The 25,785-nt window shown below is 42.0% G+C and overlaps 1 protein-coding gene across 4 annotated transcripts in view; it reads left to right on the top strand.

The window, feature by feature from the left end:
- Positions 1-25,785, top strand: part of MARCHF6 (membrane associated ring-CH-type finger 6) — a 1,314,422-nt gene that overhangs the window by 1,169,437 nt on the left and 119,200 nt on the right. The window contains exons 24-25 of one of the 4 annotated variants that reach the window (XR_012244456.1): positions 17,952-18,110; positions 18,194-18,871. The exons of the other annotated variants lie outside the window; for them this stretch is intronic. The gene's annotated coding sequence lies outside the window, so the exon portion shown is untranslated. Of the gene's footprint in view, positions 1-17,951; positions 18,111-18,193; positions 18,872-25,785 lie in introns of those variants that run through there. 4 annotated transcript variants of the gene reach the window in all.

The raw sequence follows: 25,785 nt of genomic DNA on the forward strand, positions 1-25,785 counted from the left end.
TCGTTACCTAATTACCATGCTTGGAATATGCTGTGAATGTCCCCTTTTATCTTCATGCATGCCTGTTTTTTTACATTAATCATTTTTTGCCCTACATGCATATTTACCTTCAGTAACCTCCCCACCATGCAATCCTGGGTCCATTTATATCTCTAGCCTATAGTCCCTTGAACAATGTATATTGTCAGCTCCTTTGTACTGTTTGACCTTCCCCTACCCCCTCAAATGTTTGCAACTGTCAGGTGTGTTTTTTACCCAAATTAGAACCCCTCCCCCACCCCCTCAAATGTTTGCAACTGTCAGGTGTGTTTTTTACCCAAATTAGAACCCCTCCCCCACCCCCTAAAATGTTTGCAACTGTCAGGTGTGTTTTTTACCCAAATTAGAACCCCTCCCCCACCCCCTCAAATGTTTGCAACTGTCAGGTGTGTTTTTTACCCAAATTAGAACCCCTCCCCCACCCCCTCAAATGTTTGCAACTGTCAGGTGTGTTTTTTACCAAAATTAGAACCCCTTCCCCACCCCCTCAAATGTTTGCAACTGTCAGGTGTGTTTTTTACCCAAATTAGAACCCCTCCCCCACCCCTTCAAATGTTTGCAACTGTCAGGTGTGTTTTTTAACCAAATTAGAACCCCTCCCCCACCCCCTCAAATGTTTGCAACTGTCAGGTGTGTTTTTTACCCAAATTAGAACCCCCCCACCCCCTCAAATGTTTGCAACTGTCAGGTGTGTTTTTTTACCCAAATTAGAACTGCTCCCCCACCCCCTCAAATGTTTGCAACTGTCAGGTGTTTTTTTTTACCCAAATTAGAACCCCTCCCCCACCCCTTCAAATGTTTGCAACTGTCAGGTGTGTTTTTTTAACCAAATTAGAACTGCTCCCCCACCCCCTCAAATGTTTGCAACTGTCAGGTGTTTTTTACCCAAATTAGAACCCCTCCCTCACCCCCTCAAATGTTTGCAACTGTCAGGTGTGTTTTTTACCCAAATTAGAACTGCTCCCCCACCCCCTCAAATGTTTGCAACTGTCAGGTGTGTTTTTTAACCAAATTAGAACCCCTCCCCCACCCCCTCAAATGTTTGCAACTGTCAGGTGTGTTTTTTACCCAAATTAGAACCCCTCCCCCACCCCCTCAAATGTTTGCAACTGTCAGGTGTGTTTTTTTACCCAAATTAGAACTGCTCCCCCACCCCCTCAAATGTTTGCAACTGTCAGGTGTTTTTTTTTTAACCAAATTAGAACCCCTCCCCCCACATTCAAATTGATCAATGGGGCATCAGAGGGGATGAGTAATCTTATAAGTGGGCCTTATGTTTTTTTGAATTAAAAGAACACATATTAATAATGTTCGACTGCTGTTGTTCAAGAATGTTTTTGTGTAATCTGATATCCAAGTTATGTTTAAAAGTACTTATCTTATTTTTTTTATTGTTTCACTCCACAGTTTCCTTCCAGTACACAGGAATGGCAGACTGTGGCCTCCCAGTTCTCTGACCGTTGGGACTTTCCCAACTGTGTCAGGGCGATTGATGGGAAGCATGTCCGCATTGTGCCACCACCCCATTCGGGGTCTTATTTCTACAATTATAAGGGGTTCCATAGTGTAGTTTTGATGGCGGTGGTCTCGGCACATTTGGAATTTCTGTTCGTGGACGTGGGGAACAACGGCCGGATGTCTGACGGAGGAGTCTTTGCACAGACCGAGCTGTGCTAGCGTCTCCAGACTGGTGGCCTGGGGTTGCCACCTGATGACCAGAATGTGGATGGACTCCCCTCAGTTTTTATCGCTGATGAAGCGTTTGCTCTCGGCGAGCACTTGATGAGGCCGTTCCCCCAAAGGACACTCACCCCTGAGAGGAGGGTATTTAATTACCGGCTGGCCAGAGCAAGAAGAGTTGTGGAGAATGCCTTTGGGATTCTGGCCAGCTGGTTCTGTTTGTTCCTCTCAGCCATAAATCTGGTGGACTATAAAATAAATCATGTGATAATGGCTTGCTGCATTCTCCATAATTATTTGAAAAGACATTCTGCTACATATATGACCTCTGTTGGGCCTGAGGCTAGACTTGTAGTTGAACAAACACAGGCCTGGAAAGTGGCCGTATTGGCTTGGCCCCCCAAACCGCACGTCAAGTGCGTGACCAATATGTTAATTATTTTAATGGTCGGGGGGCCATTGCTATTCAACAAGAGCTATCATTTCTTACAAAAATAAAGAAAATACATTTTTGCTAAAATATCTTGTTTTTATTCTTGTTTGCATTTAGTTTTGTCTGTCTCCTAGTGCACTTGTAGTGGCAAGTGCATTTCCCTTTAGTTAATAAGGCCCTTTGTCACTGTAACCACACAAAAATTATCAAAACATCTTATTGATAAATAATCAGCCACACACATTGTAGTATTAAAAACATTTTCCTGTGTGCACATTGAAAGATGCATTTTTTGGAAACGTGTTTATTTAAAAAAAAAAAGAAAAACTTTTCTTTTTTTTGTTATTTTAGGCATATTTCAACAAAAATAGACCTTCTATACAAAATTACAATTAGTCCTCATGCACACGGACGTTTTTACAGCTGCTTTTTTGAGCTTTTTTTGCAGCTTAAAAAGGCCTGTCTATGTTAGTCTATGGCTTCATGCCCACCTAGGCGTTTTTGAGCTGCAAGTGGTATAGGCGTTTTTAAGCTGTAAAAAAAACCCAGGACCAGTGGGTTCTGAGAGATGTTTTTCAGCTGTAAATACGCTCTAACGCTGAAAAACGCTCAAAAACGTCATTCACCAACGTTTTTTAACGTTTTTGATCCATTGAAAAAAAAAAGAAAAAAATTTGAAAAAAAAAAAAACGCTAAAAAACGCTAACGCGGAAAAACGCTCAAAAACGCTAAAAACCGCTATTGCAAAAACGCTGAAAAAAGTTTAAAAAAATCACTGCAAAGATACTGGCGTTTTCATAACGTTATTTTAACAGCCTGTGTGCATGAGGGCTAAACAGTGTTTTTAAAAACATACAAAAAAAAAAAGAACTTACAAAGTTCAACATGTTAATAACGGTGCTGGTGATGTCACCCTTGTAAAGCCTAAAATTTGCAGATGCTCATAATTGGGTATTAAAAAAGGTTCAAGCTAACATTTTTATGATGAAGGGGTTACAAACACAAAACAAGTACATTGATATCCCCTGATGGAAAATAGCACATGATGACACACCGTGTGCATCTGCAAATTGTTTGTTTTTTTTTAAAGTTACAAAATTTAAGAAAAAACAAACTTGACAATGAAATGAAGAACATGAGTGATGTTTTTAGGCAAAACATTATTATATTCTGCCCAAAACATCAATCATGTTCTTCATTTCCTGTTGCATGGTGTCCAGCCGATTTCTCATGCTGTCAATTTGGTCACGCATTCGATCAATTTGGCCATTCCACACCATTATCTGGCCAATAAGTCTTTGTGCACTGTCTGTGCTAAATGGCTCCGCCGCTTGGCCTTCCACAACCAGAACCTCACCTAAAATGTGTGGATAAAAAAATGGGTTAAAATATGCACGCCTAAATAGATTACCTTAAGCTGGGGTGTCAGTCACTCACTTGGTGGGGTTGAAATCTCGCACACTTCCTCCACCTCTCCTTCCTCCAGCTTGTCGGTGGGCGTGGTCTTGGGCTGGGGCTTGGGGTATATTCAGCTTCAGGCTAGTGACTTGGGGGGGTCCTGGGATCCTTGGACTGTTGTCTGAGTCTTTTCTCCCCTATGATAATTAAACAAAAGGTATAATTAAAACACAGTGATATTTCTTTTTTTTTTAAATAATATGAAATGTTGGTTAGGAGTTGGGGACAATTGTCATTTTTTGGCCACAAAAATTTAGAAGACAGGATGAAAATTCCCTCTGAACAAAAATTATAAACAATACACATTTTCATGCAAGTTTCACAGATGCAGACACCTCAATGATCTCCTATGTGTATTACCCCTCAAAAATTTCTTTATGGTCACATAGTACACTAGTGCTCGTGAGTCCAGATGTGGAAACAGCTGCTGTGCCCTGTCCTTACATTACACTGAATCATTTTTGAAGAAGCATTATATTTTCAAACACATCTACACAACATCACCACATTTTTGGAATACAACAAATTCTCAAGACCTAAATGTATGTCCAACCCTGTACCATTGTTTTTGGTGAAAAAAATACGTCATTTTCTTAGTATCATATGTATTTTACAAAGAACGATCTTTAGGAACGATGCTGTATAAACGAAAAACATATGGATCCGCATGCAAGTTAAGTATCTCAATAGGAACACACAACAAGTACTTACTTTTTTTAAGCAGCTTCTTTATTCCCCAATATTGTTCAGGCTCCCTACTTTTGAAGTCAGACCACCGCTTCCTCAATTGATCTTTAGCCCGTTTAGTGCCAAATTTTGCTTCTAGAGCAGTGACAACTGAGGCCATTATTTTGTCCTTCCGCATATTGGGTCGGGTGTACGGTCCTTTTTTCCCATCGTAGTCCTCCCTTCTCAATATGGACACCATCTCTACCATCTCTTCAAAAGCCATGTTGGTGGCCTTATAGCTCCTCCTGGATGTGGATCGTTGTGGCTCCAGGCTTTCCTCCACGTTACTTCCAGATAATCTCTTTTCTCTATATACTCCCACTGCGCAACGAAGAGTGAAGGGGGGGACAAATCGTACTAAAGAACGTCAGGGGCGGGCGACGCAGGCGGAGCATGACACATGCGCAGTGTATATAAAGCTATTACGATGGCCTACGTATGTCCGTGCGGAAGTAGCGAGCGTCAGAAACGAAGGTAAAATTAAACGTGGGGGTGTGTGTGTTTGGTGAATGTGTTTTGTGTGTGTGTGTATATGTGTCCCCTAGATTCTGCCAATAATAATCCTGGGGGTTCTGACTGACATTACAGTTTTTATCTTGTGTCTTGTCTTTCAGCAAAAATGAATCCCTTTAAAGAGGCTGATTTTTTGTCAAGATTCATTGATTTGTATCAGGAAAACAAAAACCTGTGGGAGGTCAAACACCCATTATATTTCAATAGAGATGTAAGGAAGGCAACACAGGGCACACTTTTGGTATTTGTGAAGACTCGAGTCCCCCAGGCAGAACTCAAGTTTGTGGACAAGAAAATTGGTATCTTGCGCAATATGTACAAGCGGGAACACAATAAGATCCAGGAGTCGCTGAGATCCGGAGCAGCAGCCAACCAGGTTTATGTCCCCAAGCTGTGGTACTACCAAAAAATGCTATTTCTGGATGACCAGACAGAAGCAAGGCAATCACTTTCGACCCTTCCCCCCACCCTTCCCTCCAGCCTTCCCCCCACCCTTCCCTCCACTTCCACCCCAGCTGAGGAGTCCCAGGAAGAACTGGGCCCTTTCATCCTTGATGAAGTGGATGCGCCCAGCTACAGCCAGGTATCCTTTTGTGTTGAATTTGTGATTGTGTAAATATAAATGATGTAAACGTCTCAAATTTTTAAGTGCTTCAGAAAAAATGACTTCATCACAAATATTAATATGTAGACATATCACTAGACAGTAGTGGCCAAAAATATACTTCACTTCAGATATTGGTGAGCAGCTGGAATAATGGTGGGGTCAGATAGATAGCCTTTACTATTTGTTTCGAATGATATTTGCAAGTCATGAGCTGAAAATTGTGTGTGATTGCGTAACCCAAAATTACAACTATGTCCCTTTTTTTTACCCAGGATGAGCTCAGCCAGGAGGAGGCCTTGCCCAGTGGGAGAGAGGAGGAGGCTGTGGCTGGGCCCAGTAGAAGCCGCACGGAGTGTCAGGTGCCTCCCCTCCACATTACCACCAAAAGGCCCAGAAAAATGACCCAAACTGAGGAGGAATCACTAGCCCTCATTCGTGAAGCCAGCAAAATCATCAGCACACCACCCAATGCAGAAGAGGCGTATGGGACATATATGGCCGGCAGATTGCTGGAACTCGAAAAGGAGCAGCGCCTCCTCTGTGAGGGTCTGATTTTTCAGGCCTATCAGAAGGGCTTGAGAGGGGAGCTTACTGCTAAAACATATCTAGCAGATGAAGCCACTCCTCCTCCTCCTGCCCCAAGTATACCACCAGAGGCACAGCCTCCAAGGAAGGCTGCAGGGAAGGCTCCACGGAAGAGTCGAAAGTGATTGCCTGGCTTCTGTCTGGTCTGACTGTGCTCCCTAATCGCAAGATACCAATTTTCTTGTCCTAAAACTTGATGTGTGTCCTGGGGGACGAAAGGCTTCACAGATTCCAAAAGTGTCTCCAGTGTTGCCTTCCTCATTTTTTTTTTCCTAAAATAAATACATTTTTCTTTACCTTACATTTTTGACTATGTGTTTTGATTCCAAAACGACATTTGGTTTGGGAGTAGGCAGGTACAGGTCAAAAAGACTGTGTGTTTTTTCCAAAAGGCTAAATCATTTTGAAAATCAAGTGCAAAGTACTAGTGAGAAGTGCACTTGTTGGAAGTGCAGTCGCTGTAAATCTGAGGGGAAGATCTGAAATGAGGGGAAGCCCTGCTGATTTTATCATACAATCATGTGCAAGAGAAAGGTTTGTTTGTTTTTTGTGGTTCCTTGCATGTGCCCCTCGGATCCACAGTGAATGCACTTCAAAATGCTCTTTCTGTGCAATTCCAAGTACAATTTGCACTTGTAGTGAAAAATGAATTTGCCTTTGGAAAATAAACCCCCCTATATCTAATTAACAAGGGACACCAACCTCATTAAGGTTCATTAAAACAACACAAAATATTAAGGTTATTGTGGTAACTTGAAACTCCAAAACTAAAAAAAAAAAAAAAAAAAATTTGTATAATTTAGCACACATTGTAAAATAGTGCTTAAATCTAAAAAAAAGAAAGGTGAGTCCAAAATCTAATTTAATACTTTATGGAGATCTGGCTTTTTAAAATATCATATTAGTCATGGCATGAGGATAAATCATGAAGAAAGTAGTTTGTGAGAACTCTGTGTGAATATAAAGCAGCAAAACAACTTAATTCCTCTCGCATTATAAAGAAAAAAAAAGCGCTGCATTAAAAGATCACAGAAGAGGAATGTGCTAGCTTCAATATGAAGGCTAGTTTTACCAGACCGAGCGCTTCCGTCTTGTACTTACTTCAGAGCATGCGTGAGTTTTGGTCCATCGGACTAGCCCACAGACGACCGGTTTGTCCGCTAGAAAGCAGAGTCCGTCGGATAGATTTGAAACATGTTTCAAATCTAAGTCCGTCAAACTTTTGAGAAAACAAAGTCCACTGGAGCCCACACACGATCGAATTCTCCGACGAAATCCGGTATGCCGTACCAAGTCTGCCGTAAAGTCCGCTCGTGTGTACGCGGCATAAGAGGCAGTTAGGAAATTAGATGTATAATTTATGCTCCAGAACACCTGATGGCGCTCCCTGCATGTTGGGCCTCTGTATGTGGCCACGCTGTGTGAAAGTCTCACACGTAGTATCGCCATACTCGGGAGGAATAGCAGAATGTGTTTTGGGGTGTAGTTTGTGGTATGCATATGCTGTGTGTGAGAAATAACCTGCTAATATGACAATTTTGTGAAAAAAGAAAAAAAATCTTGATTTTGCAAAAAATTGTGGGAAAAAATGACAACTTCAAAAAACTCACCATGCCCCTTTCTAAATACCTTGGAATGTCTACTTTCCAAAAAGGGGTCATTTGGGGGGTATTTGTACCTTCCTTGTACTTACCTTCAGGTGTGATCAATTTTCAGAGCTTGGCACCATAGCTTGTGGACTCTCTAACTTTCACAAAGACTAAATAATATACACCAATTTGGGTTATTTTTACCAAAGATATGTAGCAGTATAAATTTTGGCCAAAATTTATGAAGAAAAATTACTAATTTGCAAAATTTTATAACGGTAACAAAGAAAAATTCATTTTTTACAGAATTTTCAGTCTTTTTTTCTTTTATAGCGCAAAAAAAAAAAACCCAATGGTGATTAAATACCACCAAAAGAAAGCTCTATTTGTGGGAAAAAAAAGGACAAAAATTTCATATGGGTACAGTGTTGCATGACTGAGTAATTGTCATTCAAAATGTGAGAGCACCGAAAGCTGAAAATTAGTCTGGTTAGGAAGGGGAGGTTTAAGTGCCCTGCGGGTAAGTGGTTAATGGAGTTTGTACACCACAGAGCTTTTCCAGTGGCTTTAAGTTCTTCTCACTTCTAATTGGTTGTGGTAGTGTATTTACCAAGTGTTTTAGTTGGAAATATTCCCAATCACTTATCTCCCACCCATTTATTTCCTTTATTTCCCATGGTGTTTTCATCTTCCCCTGTTTAGTGATATCCCTTACTTGTGCATTCCCCATTCTAGCACCTAAAAGTGTTCCCTCTGGGAGAAAAAAAAATTGTTCCAGTAAGTGCAATTAATGGTGAGTTGTATGCCCATTTTTTTTGTCGATATAGTGTATCCCATATTTTAAACACATTTGAAGTCAATTCATGTATCTCCAGCCCTAGTGTTCTGTATTTACGTGGTACCCAAATAATCCACTTTTTTCGGTATTTTCATTTACCCATTCTACCATTTGTGAAAAAATTACTGATTTTATAGTATCTACCTATATCTGGCGTTGTTAAACCCAATGTTTTTTTTCCTAGTGATTATTGCAAATTTTACTCTTGGTTTTTTGTTTTGCCAAATGTATTTTGTCATCATTGTTTTAACTGTTCTGAAGAAGCTCTGTGGTATAGTTATTGGTAGCATTTGGAATTTATATATTATTTTATGGTAGGATCACCATTTTAAATATGTTTATCCATCCCAACCATGTTGTAGACTGTAATGAGCACCTCTTTAGCTCCTCTTTGATCCCATTAAGCAATGGAATGTAGTTTGCCAGATATAACTTCTTGACAGATGATGTCAATTTAATTCCCAGGTATGGCAATTCTCTTCTCACCCACGTAAATGGAAATTCCGTTTGTAGTGCGAGTTCTTCATCTTTTTCTACTCCTAAATTTAATATTTCTGTTTTGGTAGGATTTATTTTAAAGTTTGACAGTTCCCCATACTTTTTTATCTCTTTGACAATGTTACTCTTGGGTTGGTTACTGTCAGATACCATGAATCAGACCGAGACAGAAGTACAGTTAATCACACTTGTTTAATAATAATATAAAGGTAAACAGAGTAAGCGTAGTCAATACATAGCCAGAGTTTGGTAACCAGATCAGGTAGTCAGCCAATGCCAATGTCAGAGAGCCAGAGATCAACGTTGTAGTACAGCAAGCAGGATCAGGAGCCAGAAGGGACATCAGCCGAGCAAGTCTTCAACAGGAACGCAGGAGAAAGTCTCTGAGATGTGACCAAAGGTGAAGACAGAGATGAAGTGAGCTGGACAGCTTTAAGTAGCCAGGACTGACTAGCAGATCATCAACAGCTGAGTCACTGTAGAGAGAAAGGAGCTGGCAATTAGCCGACAGCTGAGCTGCTAGCTCAGAGAAGGAAGGGCTGAGCCCAGACTGACAGTTACATACATGAGGATGTCATCCGCGTATGCCGCGATTTTATGTTATGGGGTGACTGCAGTCTCCTCTCCTCCTCTGGTGTGTATTTTAGATCTAAGCCGCCGCGCGCGCGCGCGAAGCTGACGTCAGAGGAAGGAGGGCGGGGAAGGGGCGTGGCTTAAGCGGTCGGTGCCGTGTGCGGACTCAGCATCCTTGAAAACACACGGCGCACACAATCAGGCTTACACCTGAAAAAAGGCTTAAAAGCTGATACTCTGAAAACAGACTAGTAACAGACAGTGTCTATCAGAGCAGCTAAAGCAAGACTGCCACAGGACACAGGAGCGCTGGTGCACGTGAGGGGTTTACACAGGCATTGCAGTACAGGAAAAGACTTTATTGTTTGGCATTAGATTAGTCTATGCTGTCATTGTTTTTCCTACTATTGTTCAGGCAAATAGAACAGTTATCAGAGTGCCTCTGCTTTTGTGCTTTGCACTATGGCTTCAAAGCTTACTACTAAGGCACCAAAACCACCCCCAGGAAGGAAAATTAGCCGCTTTAATCGTATCCTCCAATGAGGGGGATAGGAAGGAAGCGTGCTTGATCCCTCTCTCCCACTCCAAACCCTTTACCAGGGGAACAGTGGGGACAGGATGACGTATTACCCTCAAACGATCGGGAAAAACAAACTGATTATTCCTCTGCATGGGAAACAACAGTTGATGTTTCAGCTTCACAATCTGAGGTACAAATCCTAACGGACATGGTTTGCTCCACTTTCATGCTACCCCTAACAGAGTCAGCTGAAAGTCTGGTTTCTTCTTTAGGTTCTTTGAAACCTTCACAACCAGTGCATGCGTTTCCTGTCCGCGCATTACTAGAGAAACTTATTTATACCGAATGGAATCATCCGGATAAGCATTTTCTCCCTCCAAAGAGATTCTATCCCATGGAGGAAAAATTCACCAAAAAATGGAAAGTTCCAGCAGTAGATGCTGCGATTTTCAGCATGAATAAAAGTTTGACTTATTCAGTGGACAAATGCGCAAATGCTAAAGGATCCAACAGATAAAAAGTTGGAATTCCTGTTAAGATCTTCTTTTTCTTTAGCAAGTACTGTTGCTCAGCCTGCAATTGCAGCTATAGGCATCTGTCAGTCCTTAAAGGACCAGTTCACAGAGGCCCTTAACAAGCTCCCTGCACAACAGGCCTGTGAGTTGGCCGAGTTACCAAAAGCATTATGTTTTGCCATAGATGCTATGCAGGATTCTATTCACCAGGCTTCTCGCCTTGCGCTTGTGCTAATACACATCCATAGTACCCTTTGGCTAAAGGGTTGGTCTGTCAAAGCACCTGCAAACAGTTTCTGTCTAATTTCCCATTTCATCGGGTGCGACTATTTGGCGATGATTTGGATAAATACATCCAGACAATTTCCAGTGGAAAGAGTACTCTTTTGCCAGTCAAAAGAAAGTGTAAACGTCCTTTATTTAAACTGACTTTCTCTCCTGCACCAAGTGCATCCGCCTGTAGGCAGTGGTGATGGCTTCCACCGTCATATTCCAGAGGAAAATCACAGGGTCAGGCCCAGGCTCAAAGGAAGACCTGGAGCCGCAAAACTGTAAAGTAGAATACTAAGACCTCCTCATGAAGAGGCATCTCCCCTCAACAAGGTGGAGGGAAGACTTCTGCATTTCGCAGAAGTCTGGGAAAGGGAAACTCAGGACAGATGGGCTCTCTCCACAGTGACTCTAGGATACAAACTAGAGTTTCGGGAGTTTCCATCATCTCATTTTCTGAGATCAAATGTTCCCAAGGATCCAGGGAAAAGACAATCCCTGTTTCAAGCATTAGACCAATTATTGACTCAAGGGGTAATCGTACAGATCCCCACAGAAGAACAAGGTTTGGGATTCTATTCAAACCTGTTTACGGTACCAAAACCGAATGGAGATGTCAGACCCATTCTGGATCTAAAATATCTAAATCGGTTCCTGAAAATCCGCTCAATTCGCATGGATTCGATCAGGTCAGTGGTCTCCATCCTACAAAGGGGAGAACTTCTGGCGTCCATCGATATCAGGGATGCATATCTGCATGTCCCTATATTTCCCGCTCACCAAAGGTTTCTGCGGTTCGAAGTAGCACTTTCAGTTTTCGTTCTTACCCTTCGGGCTAGCCACAGCACCACGGGTATTCACAAAAATACTGGCCTCGCCTCTAGCTAGGTTAAGGGCACAGGGCATAACAGTGTTGGCATACCTAGACGATCTATTGTTAATAGACCAGTCAGTGACTCTCTTAAAGCAAAGCAGTTACCTGGAAAGTCTCGGTTAGATCCTCAACCTAGAGAAGTCTTCCTTAAAACCAGTAAGAAGGCTGGATTATTTAGGCCTTATCATAGATACAGCCCAGAAAAGGGTGTTCTTGCCTTCAGCAAAGATCAGCTCCATACGAGAGCTGGTATGGATGGTCAAGTCAAAAGCAAATCCTTCAATTCGCCTTTGCATGAGGTTGTTAGGAAATATGGTAGCTTCATTGGAAGCAGTTCCCTATGCCCAGTTCCATTCAAGACTGTTGCAAAACAGTATCCACTCTGCTTGGAACAAGACGATCCAAGCTTTGGACTTGCCAATGCGGCTGTCCCCAAGAGTGTCCCAAAGCCTCAGTTGGTTACAAAGCCAGAATCTGCTGAAAGGGAAATCCTTCAGACCAATTATCTGGAATCACTGATCTATGCTTTTCCCCTGATTCAGTTGCTGCCTCGACCTCGGCTTGGCTATTGAAACCCACATTCTGAAGAAACATGGGCTTTCCAGGTCAGTTATCTCAACTTTAATCAATGCAAGGAAAACAGTTTACAGAGCTATATATTATAGAGTTTGGAAAACTTATGTTTCCTGGTGTGAATCCAAGGGTTGGCACCCTCGGAGATATATTATAGGCAGAATCCTTGCCTTTCTACAATTGGGCGTAGAGATGAAATTGGCCCTAAGTACTATTAAGGGCCAAGTCTAAGCCTTATTGGTTTTATTTTAAAGACTGCTTGCTACGCACTCTTTAGTCCAGGGTTTTATGCAAGGGGTGATGCGGATTAATCCGCCAGTTAAATCACCTTTAACCCCTTGGGACTTGAATTTAGTTTTGTCAGTGTTACAAAAACATCCTTTTGAACCATTACAGCATATTCCCTTAGTCCTTCTGACTAGGAAGCTGATATTTTTGGTTGCTATATTCTCAGAAAGGAGGGTTTCAGAATTGGCTGCTCTTTCTTGTAAAGAGCCATATTTGATTATTCATGAGGACAGAGTGGTGTTACGCCCTCGTCTAGGTTTTTTGCCAAAAGTGGTTTCAGGCTTTCATCTGAATGAAGATATTGTCCTGCCATCGTTTTTCCCAAAACCATGTTCCAGGGAAGAAAAGTCATTACATTGTCTTGATGTAGTGAGAGCAGTGAAAATCTATTTAAAGAAAACTGCTCAGATTCGTAAGACTGATGTCTTATTTATTCTGCCAGAGGGTCCTAAGAAAGGACAGGCAGCATCGAAATCCACTGTTGCTAAATGGATTCGGCAAGTTATAATTCAAACTTATGATTTAAGGGGTACGATTCCCTCTTTTCAAGTTAAGGCGCACTCTACCAGAGTGGTTAGTGCTTCTTGGGCAGTGCGTCACCAGGCCTCCTTTGCTCAGATCTGCAAGGCTGCAACTTGGTCTTCGGTCCATACATTCACAAAATTTTATCAAGTGGATGTAAGAAGGAATGAGGATATCGCCTTCGGGCTCAGTGTGCTGCAGGCAGCAGTATGAGTCCTCAAGGTCTGGGGGTGCCTTACGGGTTGTGTCTCCCTCCCCTCAAATACTTGAGGCTCTGTGTCCTATGATGTACGATAAAGAAAATAGGATTTTTATAACAGCTTACCTTTAAAATCCTTTTCTTGGAGTACATCATAGGACACAGAGCTCCCGCCCCTCTGTTTTATGGGATGTAAGTATATTGCTTGGCTACAAAAACTGAGGTACTCCTGGAAAGAGGAGGGGTTATATAGGGGAGTCAACTTCCTGTATTGGGTGTGCCAGTGTCAACGCCTGAAGGTAGCTATAACCCACTAAGTAAATACTTGAGGCTCTGTGTCCTACGATGTACTCCAAGAAAAGGATTTTACAGGTAAGCTGTTATAAAAATCCTATTTTATTTCCTTTGGCTCTTGGTTTCTTATTGCATAAAGTGCACTATAATACGAATGGAAGGCCACTGCAATTTTCGTTGTCTTATTTACTATTTCTCCTCTATCATTCTTTATCTTCTCTATATAGTTTAAGGACTTCTTTTTATTTAAGATTTTTGCGAGGTGCCTCCCTGGCTTGTTACCCCATTTGTATCTCTCCTGTGCACCTTGTTGAACTCTTTCCTAGTTTCTTGCTCCATCAGTTCTTTTAGTTGATCTCTTTTTATAATTAGGGCTCTATGGGTTTCCACTTCTGTTTGCTTTTTATTTCTTTGGTCACGTTAATATATTTCCTTTATGATTTTCTCCATGGTGTTTTCTCTTTCCTTCTTTTTTCTTGCCCCAATGGAAATCAATTTTCCTCTTATAACCGCCTTTTGCGCTTCCCATATACTTGCTTTTGATAATTCTGGCGTTTCGTTCTTACTAAAATATTAGACGATCTCTTCTGTTATTGTATTTTCTGTTTCCTCGTCATCTATTAATTAACTCCTCATTTAGTCTCCATGGGCCTTTCCCATAAGTTTCTCCTTGTAATTTCATCTTCATTATGACTGGTGCATGGTCTGAGACTGTTGTTATTCTTATTGTTGTTTCCCGCACTTCTTCCAGGGCTCTGTGTTCAAAATGTAATCCAGCCTTGAGTATGTACCGTGTACTGCCAAATGAAATGTATAGTCTTTTGTAATTGGATGTTGAATTCTCCAAATGTCGACCAATTGGTGTTCATGTATTTTTTTTAATCGTTCTAATGCCGTGTACACATGATCGGAATGCTCGTCGGAAAAGCCTTGGATGGTTTTTCCAACGGGATTCCGCTCAAGCTTGTATTGCATACACGCGGTCACACCAAATTCCGACTTCCAAGAACGCGGTGACGTACAACACGTACGACGGGACTAGAAAAGGGAAGTTCAATACCAAGTGCTCCACCCTTTGGGCTCCTTCTGCTAATCTCTTGTTTATCTCATGTTAGTAGAAGTTTGGTGAGAGACTATTCGCGCTTTTCAGACTTGTGCTTTTCCGATCGTTGCTGCTCTTCAGTTTGTGCTTGTGGGTTTGTATCTGTTCTTCAGTGCGTGTAGTGAGTTCGCATTTGTTTGTCAGTGTGTGCTATTTATAGTACCGTATTTGATTTTCAGTGCGTTCTTGTCTTCTCGTTTCTGATTTTCAGCTCGTTCTTTCAAGCCTTGTTGTTTTTCAGTGCTTTCTGTTTAGTTCGTTCTGGCCAGCTGACCGTTTTGAAGCCATGTTGCAGGTACATCCTCGTCGTAGAGTTTGTGCTGTGTGGGGGCTTGGTGTTGGGGTTCCTACTGTGACCCAAGCCCAGTCCATGAACAGGGTGAGGAGGAGTTCATGGACCAAGAATAAGTTGCTCTAGCGTGACCAATTCTCTCACATGCCTTTGTTGCGGGAGATCCAGGAGAATAACCCTGATGATTTCAGGAATTATATCATTTTTCACCGTTTGTTGGCTTTGCTGTCCCCTTATATCAGCAGGCAGGACACCTGCATGCAGCAAGCCATCACTCCCGAACAAAGGCTAATTGCCACATTGCAGTACTTGGTGACTAGGAGAAGTCTGCGGGACCTCAAGTTCTCGACAGGCATCTCCCCCCAGGCTCTGGGGATCATTATTCCAGAGACCTGTTCTGCTGTCATTCAGGTCCTGCAGAAGGACTATATTAGGGTAAGTTTTCTCCTTTTAACATCACATTCTATGTATTTAATGTTTGCTAATGTATTATATTTCTTTCATCATTCCCTAATTACCATGATTGTAATATGCTGGGAATGTCCCCTTTGTACCCATGCATGCTGGCAGTTTTTAAACTTCATTTTTTGTCCTTCATGTATATTTGCCTTCAATAACCTCCCCAGCATGCTATTCTGGGCCCAGATCCACCTAGCTTAGTCACTTAACAATGTATTTTGTCAGCTCCATAGTAGTGCTTTACTCTAAATACCCCCTAAAATGTGTACCAATGTTATTTGTGTCCTTAAATTCAGGCAGAGTGCCAGAGGCTTTTTTTTGGTGCCCCAAAATCATTTTTAACCCTCCCTCCCCCAACTGCTAAATCAACCCATACCAATCCTCTATCTGTTGACTTTTCCAAACCCATAGACACTATACCTGCCTCTTTTGTGTTCATATTTATGGATAAATTCACTATGTAGTGCAAGGGCCTGCCTGAATACTTTCAGATGGTACTGTTTAAAGTTTGTTTCTCCTATTATCTTGCTAGTTCATTGCAGAATGTAAAAAAATGTGCTTCAATTTGTACATTGTGTGTATTCATATTTTTGTATTATGACACTTCTTACCTGTCCAGTGGGCTGACAATAGTGTAAGTAAGGAGGGGTTAGCCAAAGTAACACCTGTCCAAAACATCTCCCCCCCCCACCTTAAATTGTTACAATGGGCCATCAGAGGGTGGGATGAATCTGCTAAGTGGACCTGATATTTTTGCCTTTAAATACTCCGTCAAAAAAATGTTATACTGGTGTTGGCCAAGAATCTTTGTGTCTAATCTGCTTGCAGATTATGTGCAAAATGACTAATATTTATGTTTTTGTTTGATTCCACAGTTTCCTTCAACGCCACAGGAATGGCAGACTGTGGCATCCCACTTTGCCGACCGTTGGGACTTTCCCAACTGTAGATGGGGCAATTGATGGGAAACACATCCACATCGTACCACCACCCCATTCGGGGTTATACTTTTATAACTATAAGGGGTTTCATAGTATTGTGTTGATGGCGGTGGTGTCAGCGACATATGAGTTTCTGTGGACGTGGGGAGGAATGGCCGGATATCGGATGGTGGAGTCTTTGCCCAGACCGAGTTCTTTCGATGTCTCCAGAGTGGTGGCTTGGGATTGCCACCTGGGGAAAATAACATTGAGGGACTGCCATTTTGTGTTAGTCGCAGATGAGGCATTCATTCTGGGTGATCACGTGATGAGGCCATTCCCCCAGAGGACCCTCACCCCGGAGAAGAGGGTTTTTAATTACCGGCTGGCCAGAGCCAGAAGAGTCGTGGAGAATGCGTTTGGGATAATGACCAGCCGGTTCTGCCTATTTTTAACTGACATAAATATGGCGGAGTACAAACTAAACCACATTGTGTTACCTTGCTGCATACTGCAAAACTTTTTAAAATGAAATAATCCAAGATATGTTGGCCTGAGGCCAGACTTAGGCTCTGTTTCCACTAGTGCGAGTTGTTTTGCGACTTGACACATGTCAAGTCGCATGACAAGTCAAAACCCATGTACTTCAATGGTCCCCGTTCTAATTGGTGCGACTCAAGTCACAGCGACTCCAAAAAAGGTTCTTGCACTACTTTGTTCCGTCTTCGGTGCGACTTGTTCTCCATAGAAAGGTATTAAATCGCAATGCAGTCATATGTACATGTCTGACACCGTGACTTTGTTGCGACTTCCACGGAAGTCTACGGAAGCACATGATCTCTGCTCCTCCCAAATACATCACTTCCTATATTGATGTATGCGAGTGTGGAAGACAGCAGGAAGCATGCCTAGGGCTAGAAAAAACAAGCGACAAGTTCATGATAATGAGGAAATTATTAGGCTTGTCAGACAACGTCCGGCAATATATGACCTCAGAGATCCAGGTTACAAAGATCATTCAAAGAAGGAGAGAGCATGGTTGGAAGTGGCTCGCGTATATTATGATACCTTGGACTCTTTATCAGCCACAAAACGTTCTTCAAAAAGTAAGTGGTTGATATATGCTGCTTAGCACTTTGCGCCTTGCACCTATTTAAATATTCTGCAACTAATGGGTGTGTGTTAACAATGTGCACTGTGTTTTCTTGGTGGGGACCGCTTCTCCTGCCAGGAGATCACAATGGTTTGGCAGGAGGGAATACCCTGTCAACACTGTGATCTGTGTTGATGGTGGAATTTATATAGTTACTTTCCTGTAACCTGTGGCTGCAGGAAAGTAAATCTGTGTGTGTGTGTGGGCCAGCAAATAATATTTGACCACGGTCCAAATAATATTAAATAATAAAGATGGCCCTGTCAACATCCTTCAGCACATGGCAAATTATGCAGGTGTCATGGGTAATATATTTAGCGGTTGTTTTAACACCATCCATATCAATTATGCAGCCTAGCAAATGAATGACCTATAAGCAGTTAATAAAGTTTTTTGTTTTAATTTATTATTTGCTTTATATTTTGTAGTGCACTCGTTACAAACTCGATGGAGAAGTCTCAAAGACTGCTACAACCGGTACTTACGAAAATTAAAAGAAGGAAGGAGTGGTTCCGACTCAAAAAGATTAGCCCCATATGCCCATGCCGGGATCTTGATTTTTTAAAACCAGTGTTGGAAATGCGAGAGTAAGTTATCAGCAGGCATATGTTACGAATTGTACATATCAAATTGTAATGCTTACTTTAAAAATATGTGATTTGTATTTCAGAACCCAAGCAAGCTGGGAAGACAGCACACAGGGTTTGGCAGCAGAAGATGAGTCAGAGGAAGCTGCTGCGGAGGAGGAGCAAGAACAATTCCAAGACAATGTTGACAAGGAACTGTTCGTAGATGAATCAAGGTCAACATCAAACTCAATGAATGAGGAGGATGCAGAACCAGGGCCTAGCAATGCGAAGATCTTCAAGGGGAAGTGCCCTGCCTGTGAAACCCATGGATAAAATTTTAGATGTAGTCAGTCAGATGTCCACTAAAATGGCTGAAAACCAGTGTGAAGACAGCATTTCTCACTGTAATTTTAGGCATATGTAAACAGGTACCCCCTGAGAAAAAATATGCACTCGGGATGGCTTTGATGTCAACTGCTCAATCATTTGTGGGTGAGGGGCCAACAACATCCTCAGCGTATATGCAACCCCCCTTCCCCAATATCCCCCTTATCAACAATACACTCACTTTCCAAGTACACAGTATGCTCCACCAATAAACCGTCCATACTGTGACCAGTATAGTAATATGCTGAATCCCTCAAGGCCACGCATGTTGCATCCAATTCCTGCCCCCACTACCTCTACCCTTGGCCCCCCAACCACTCACCAACTTAGGCAGCCTACACCCAGTCAGATTCCGCCTTTTCTTGAAAGGAAATATTACCCTGGTCCATCAGTGGATTTCCCTGGACCAACCAATAGTTCAGTTTCCAGGACCACTGAAAACAAAACATAAGAGCAATTGTAATTTTCTATTATTTTTGCTGTGGGTTTCTATATTTTTTGGTTGGTTGTGGAGGCCAAAACAACAACTGTTGAATTTTTGAGTTTATGGAACTTATTTCTTTATTTTTGCCTTCTTGCAAAAGATTTGTCTTGTAAAAAAGATTCAGATTATATATTTTATTTTATTTATGACTTTTATTTTTGTGGTGTTCAAAGTGAAATATTTTATTATTTTAATATTTGTTGTGCTTGTTAAAAAGTAACAAAAAATGACGTAGTTCACCAAAACCAAAAAAAAATAATTTTGGTGCATTCTTGCACAAAATTCAGGAAAATAAAAAATATTCTGGTTACATTATGCATTTTCTAATTATCCTTTTTTCGAATTTGTGTTAAAGACCTGTCATTCTGTATTTGGATGCAATGAAACATAACAGACATCTAAATAATATTACAATAAAATGCATGACATACATTATGCAATGGCATCCTGCTGCCAGGGGACAGAACCAGCAGCAGACATAAAATACGACGAGAATCCCTCACGCACAGTGGCACCATTGGTGGTGCCCCTACTGGCACTCCATTGTGCACCTTCCAGATCGTGCATGAGGGAATCTTCAAAAAGATAGCCATCACGAATTCTAACAAAATTATGAAGCACACATGCTGCTTTTACTGCAGATATTGCATTCTCAAGTTTTAAATTAATCGGTGTATGTAGCAAACGCCACTTGTTGGCTAAAATGCCAAATGAACATTCTACCACTTGTCTTGCCTTTGTTAACCGGTAATTGAAGATTCGCTTCTCTTCACTCAGACACCTATTGGAATAAGGCCTTAATAGATGCTCACTGAAAGCAAAGGCCTCATCTCCAACATACACAAATGGCATTGGCGGCCCATTTGTTCCTGGCAACGGACAGTCCTGTGGCAGGTCCAGACCATTTTCCCTCAACATTCTTCCAAACGATGATCTTTGGAAAATACTGGAGTCTGAGCTGCTGCCATATGATCCTATGTCTATATAGCTAAAACAATAATTGGCATCAGCCACTGCTAGTAATACAAAAGACAAATATTTTTTGTAGTTAAAGTATTTGGTTCCACTGCCGATGGGCATCACTACCCTCATATGTTTTCCATCCGCTATCTTGCACCAATCTTCGCAAGTGGGCTTCTTCAGGACCAAATCCCTAAGGACATTCCAGATGTCTCTACAGGTATCGTGGACAATATTGCTGACAGTAGTTTTGCAGACCAAAAACTCATAATGCAAACTTGCAAAGGAATGTCCAGTTGCCAGGTACCTAAAATGGAACAGTACATACAGTTTATTATAATGATACATATTTACACTAAGCTACTGCAATAAACTAAAAAAAAATGAGCTAGGAAGGAGGTGCCTGAGGAAGTGAAGGAAGAAGAGGAGCAGGAGAAAGACACTGGTGATGTAGAGGCAAAGTTAATATTGTAAAAACAATCTCACGCACAATTACATGCTAGTATTTATTTTTGTACTTCATGTAAAGAGGATGAAAGAATGATGTGGATATCCAAATGCCACATAGAAGTTAAGAAGAAGAAAAAGTAGGTATGAAAAGTTACCTCAATGTTATAATGAGTCTTTCAACAGCTGGAATACTCCTTCGGAAACTTGTGTTTTGTCGCTCTAGATGGCTAGAGAGCAAAGCCAACAATTCATCAAAACTGTAAAGAGAAAAAATATGGCTATTATCTACATTGCCCATGTAAAAATCAAACATTTAAAAATCGAGTTCCATTTTTGAAACAATTTGATCAGGTTATAGTTAACACTTCTAGCTATTCAAACCTAAAAATTATAAAAAGAGTCATACTGACCAGGCATATACACATTTTCATAAATATATCTGGCAGCATTTGCAAGTTGACATCAAAAAATGTAATCACCTTCTAATTGACATCTTTGTGTAGTTGAAGAATTTGTCTTCATGAGCACGGAGGTCGTTGTAAAGGACCCCAAACTGGCCTCTCACTTTCCTTTGGGCGATGATGGGATGGATCCAAAACCTATGCCTTCTCCTCCTCCTGTTATCCTCCTCTTCTGCATCTATAAATGCTGCTACAGCAGCCAAAATGACTGCTGACCCAACATATTGCATAGTCAACATGTTTGCTAACAAACATACAACACGTGACAATGAAAGAGGAAGGGGAAATAACTAAGCAGGATAAGGAATTACATCACTATGACTAAATTGCAGAACATCCAAGTCGCACAATGTTTTTAAAGTCGCAACAAATCGCACCACAAATCGCATCACAAAGTCGCAGTGTAAATCGCGCGACTTTGGGGGCGCACTAGTGGAAACAGAGCCTAAATGAAACACTGACGGCCCTGGAAGTGGGCCGTCCTGGCCCCCCCCCCCCCAAAGCGCCCATGAAGTGCTGGAAAAATATGTCGAATATTTTACGGGTAGGGGGGCCATTGCTATGCCAGCCCATTTGAAATAAATTTTCTATTTTATCTAATAAAATCTTAATTTTCATTTACTGCTTGTGTTTTTTTTTTGCTGTCTCCCAGGTTCTCCTAGTGCACTTGTAGTGCCAAATGGTTTTTCCATTATTAAATAACACCCATTGTCACTGTAAACACAAACTTAATCCAAAAACTGGTATTGATCATTGAAAGAAGAAGCCACACATTGTTGAGTATAAAACCTTTTACTCTGTGCACATGTGCGTTGTAAAACTTTTTTTTTTTTAAATCAAAATATATGGGTTTCTTAAAGTTTTACCTTCAATATTTTTTTAGGGTACATAAACAGGCATGTTTCAAAACATAACATGCACAAGTCATGAACTTACAAAGTACAACATTGAAAACCTGAAGGCAATATCAGACATTATAGTGTCCAAAATGTGTTGATATTGCCTTCATCAGATGGGGTGATGTCACCCCTGTAAAAGCCAAATTTTTAAGATGCACACAAATTAGGAGTCAAACTGGAGATTTTCCTCCTGATCCCATACCTAATGTCAACATGTGCTATCTCCCATCATGGGGGATCAATGGACGTGTTTTGGGGGTGCAACCACTTCCTCACACCTATTTGAGTTGCGAGGAAGGGGTTGCAGCTACAAAACGCGTACATTGATATCCCCTGATGGCAGATAGCACATGTTGACACACTGTGTGCATCTTCAAAATTTGGCTTTTAAAATGCATAAAACATCGTTAAAAACAAAAAAAAGTGGCATTTTTGGGGTATTTATATTCTTCCTACTACATTAATCATGTTCTTCAGTTTGACTTTAATCTCATGTGTTTTTTGCTTTAAAAAAGTCTAAATCCTGACTACAATACATGATGTCCTGGATAAACCTTTGGGCACTGTCAGTGGTGAAATGAGGAGCTTGTTCTTCAACAACATGCACATCACCTAAAAGAAAAAATACACATCATGTATTATAAATATGCTGGCATACTTCTATTACCTGAATCCATGGTGTCAGACGCTCAGCTGTTGTGGTGACAATTTCCACCACCTCTCCTTCCTCCACATCCTCAGCTTGTGGTGTTTCCTGGTCCCCTTCTTCAGGAGGTGGGGGGGGGGGTTCTTGGAGTCCTCAGACATCCTGAGTCTTTTCTCCCCTATGAGAATGAAACAAAAGGTATACTTAGCACACAGATATTTGAGGCCAGAAATAGTAATATGAAACATTGCTTGGAAGTGGGGTACAATTGTCTGTTTGGGCAGAGTTCAAAGCTGAAGACATGATTTATTCCCTTAACCAAGCTGGAATACTTCCCTTTTTTGGACAAGTTTCACACATGGAGACACCCCAAGTATCCACTGGAGCACCTGTGTGGGACACCCTAAAAAGTTTGTTCTTGTGTCCCACACTAGTGCTCCTGAGTCCAGATGTGTAAATAGCTGCTGAGTGTCCTCTCCTTACATTACGCTGAATCAAGTTTGCAATTCCTTCTAGTTTCAAACACATCTAGACAACAATGTCCTAAACTTCTTTTAATACAAATTATCATGACCAAATGTAGTTAACCCTGTATCTGGCATAAACATTGTATTTAGTTGGCAAACGAACAATGTTTACTATGACCGATTACTGTGCCCATGAACATGAAAGTCACCATTTTAAACTGTCCAGTATTAAAGAAAAGCACATGGAGCAGCACGCAAGTAATAATAATAATCGTAACACACGACAACTGCCGTATTTATCAGCGTATAGCACGCACTTTTTTCCCCTTAAAATCAGGGGAAAATTGTGGGTGCGTGTTATACGCCGATCCCCACTGTCTGTGTAAGAAAAAAAGAAAAAAAGAGCGAGCGCCGCCGAAAAAGACCGAGCCGAGTGCTTCGCTCGCAGTCCCGCCCAGCTCCTATGATGGACATAACACAGGTCCAGTGGTGGGACTGCGAGCGGAGCCGAGCCAAGCCGAGTACACAGTACACTCGGCTCGGTCTTTTTCGGCAGCGCTCGCTCCTCTCATCCTCTCTGAACAGCAGGGAGGCGGGGCGGCGTGACGAGTACACAGGCTAGCTCGGCGGCAAATTTAAACATTAAATGTTGCAAACAGCACACGACACTGGGCAAGCTGCACTGGGCAAGGCTGCACTGAGCAAGGCTGCACTGGGCAAGGCTGCATATGACAATGGGCAAGGCTGCAAATGGACACTGTTCATTCTGCAATGATGGACAAGGCTGCAGATGAACAGTGATGAGGCTGCATTGATGGGCATTTAAATGTAAGTTTTTTTCCTTAAAATGCCCTCCTAAACTTGGGGTGCTTGTTATACGCCGGCGTGTGTTATACGCCGATTAATACGGTACTTACTTTTTAGAAGCACTTTCTTGATCCTGCTCCCTCAGTTTCAGGTCTGACCAGCATTTCCTCAGTTGCTCCTTGGATCGTCATACCCCAAAATTCCTGAGGCAGACTCTTCACAAATTTAGTCATGATCTTGGCCTTTCTCTAATTAGGGTTGATGTACGGTCCATACTTCCCATCATAGTTGGCCCTCTTCAATATGTCGACCATCTCCACCATCTCTACAAAGGCCATATTTGAGGCCTGAAATCTCCTCCTCCTGGATCGGGACGTTACTTGCTCCGGACTTTCCTCCTGGTTACTGGTATTATCACGCACCTGCTGTGTCTCCTCCCTGTTGTCTCCCACTGCATGCCAAAAGAGAAGGAGCGGGGAATATTCTAGAAAGAATGTCAGGGGCGGGTAACGCGTGCAGAGTTTCATGCATGCGCAGTGTTTATAAAGCTAACACGTGTGTGTCGTACCTACGTTCTATGTGCGGAAGAAGGTGGAATGGAAGCGACAAACGTAATAACGAAGGTAACATTTGAACTTGGGACATGAGTGGCCTATACGGATTCTAGATTGAGGCCTATATTGGGATAAGATTAGGAGAGTTTAGCCTGATATTAGTGTTTTTGTCTTTTGTTTGGTCTTGCAGCAAAAATGAAACAAATTAAAGACCCGGAATTCATGGGCTAGTTCATTGATAAATACAGGGATATGCGCAATTTGTGGGAGTTGAAAAACCCCTTATATAGAAATAAACCAGCTAGGAAGGCATCGCTGGAGAAACTGCTGGAATTTGTGAAGACGCAGGTCCCCAACGCAGAGGTCAACTTTGTGGAGAGGAAAATTGGGAGCTTGAGAAGCACGTATAGGAAGGAGCTTCAAAAGGTCCATAAGTCCATGAGGTCAGGAGCACAGCAGCGGATGTGTATGTACCCAGTCTGTGGTACTACAACAAGATGTGGTTTCTGGAAGGACAGATGGAAGCCAGGGAATCGCCTTTCACTCTTCCATCCAACCTTCCCTCAACCTTTCCCTCAACCCCAGCTGAGGCTCCTGAGGACCAATCTGGGCCTTCCATCCTGGAAGAAATTGAGGAGCCCAGCTGGAGCCAGGTATAGTATTTTTAAACATATTTTTTGTGGGAAAATTATTGTTGTTAACTAGATGTTATAATTACTAGGAAATGAATGATTTAACAAAAAGTGTTTGATGTATCAATAGACAGTAGGGACCAAAAATGATTGGGACTAAAATGAAAAATGCTGGGCTCAGAATGATAGTCTTTTCTATTTATTAACATTCAATTTGCAACAGTCATGAGTTTAAAATTGTGTGTGATTGATGAACCAAAAACTAAAACTAAAAATGTCCCTTTTTCATACACAGGAAGACCTCAGCAAGGAGGAGGCTCTGGAATGTGGCACACAGGAGAAGGCGGGGGGAAGTGTCAGCCAGGAGGTGTGGGTTAGTGTCAGCCAGGAGGTAGCCAGACCCAGCCTCACCCAATCCCAGGTCCCTCCCCTCCACCTTCCACCCAAAAGGCCCAGGAAGGGGAGGAACGTGGAGGAGGCAGCACTTGTCCTCATTAAGGAGGCTAATGAGGCCCTTAAAAGCCCCCCTCGATGCCGGAGAGACCTATGGCTACTATATAGCCTCAAATTTGCACAAAATGGAGGAGGGCCAACACCTCAACTGGGAAAAAAAATTTTGTTGAGGCCATTCACAAGGGGTTGAGGGGACAAATGACCGATGATGTCCACTTATGTGAGCTTGCCCATCCTCCTCCTCCATCTACTCCTGCCACAAGTCTACCTCCAGAGCCACAGCCTGCAGGAAAGGCTGGAGGGAAGGCTGCAAGGAAGACAAGAAAGTGATGACCTGGCTTCAGTCTGGTCTGACAGAAGACGCAGGCTGTTGTAGTACCACAGCCTGAGGACATATATGTCATCTGCTGCTGTTCGTGAGCCTGGGAGTCCTGGACCAGATTGTGCTCCCTATTATATGGACTTCTCAAGCTACCAATTTTAATTTACAAAG

The sequence above is a fragment of the Aquarana catesbeiana genome, linkage group LG05 (assembly GCF_042186555.1).
Source record: "Aquarana catesbeiana isolate 2022-GZ linkage group LG05, ASM4218655v1, whole genome shotgun sequence".
Taxonomy (NCBI): domain Eukaryota; kingdom Metazoa; phylum Chordata; class Amphibia; order Anura; family Ranidae; genus Aquarana; species Aquarana catesbeiana.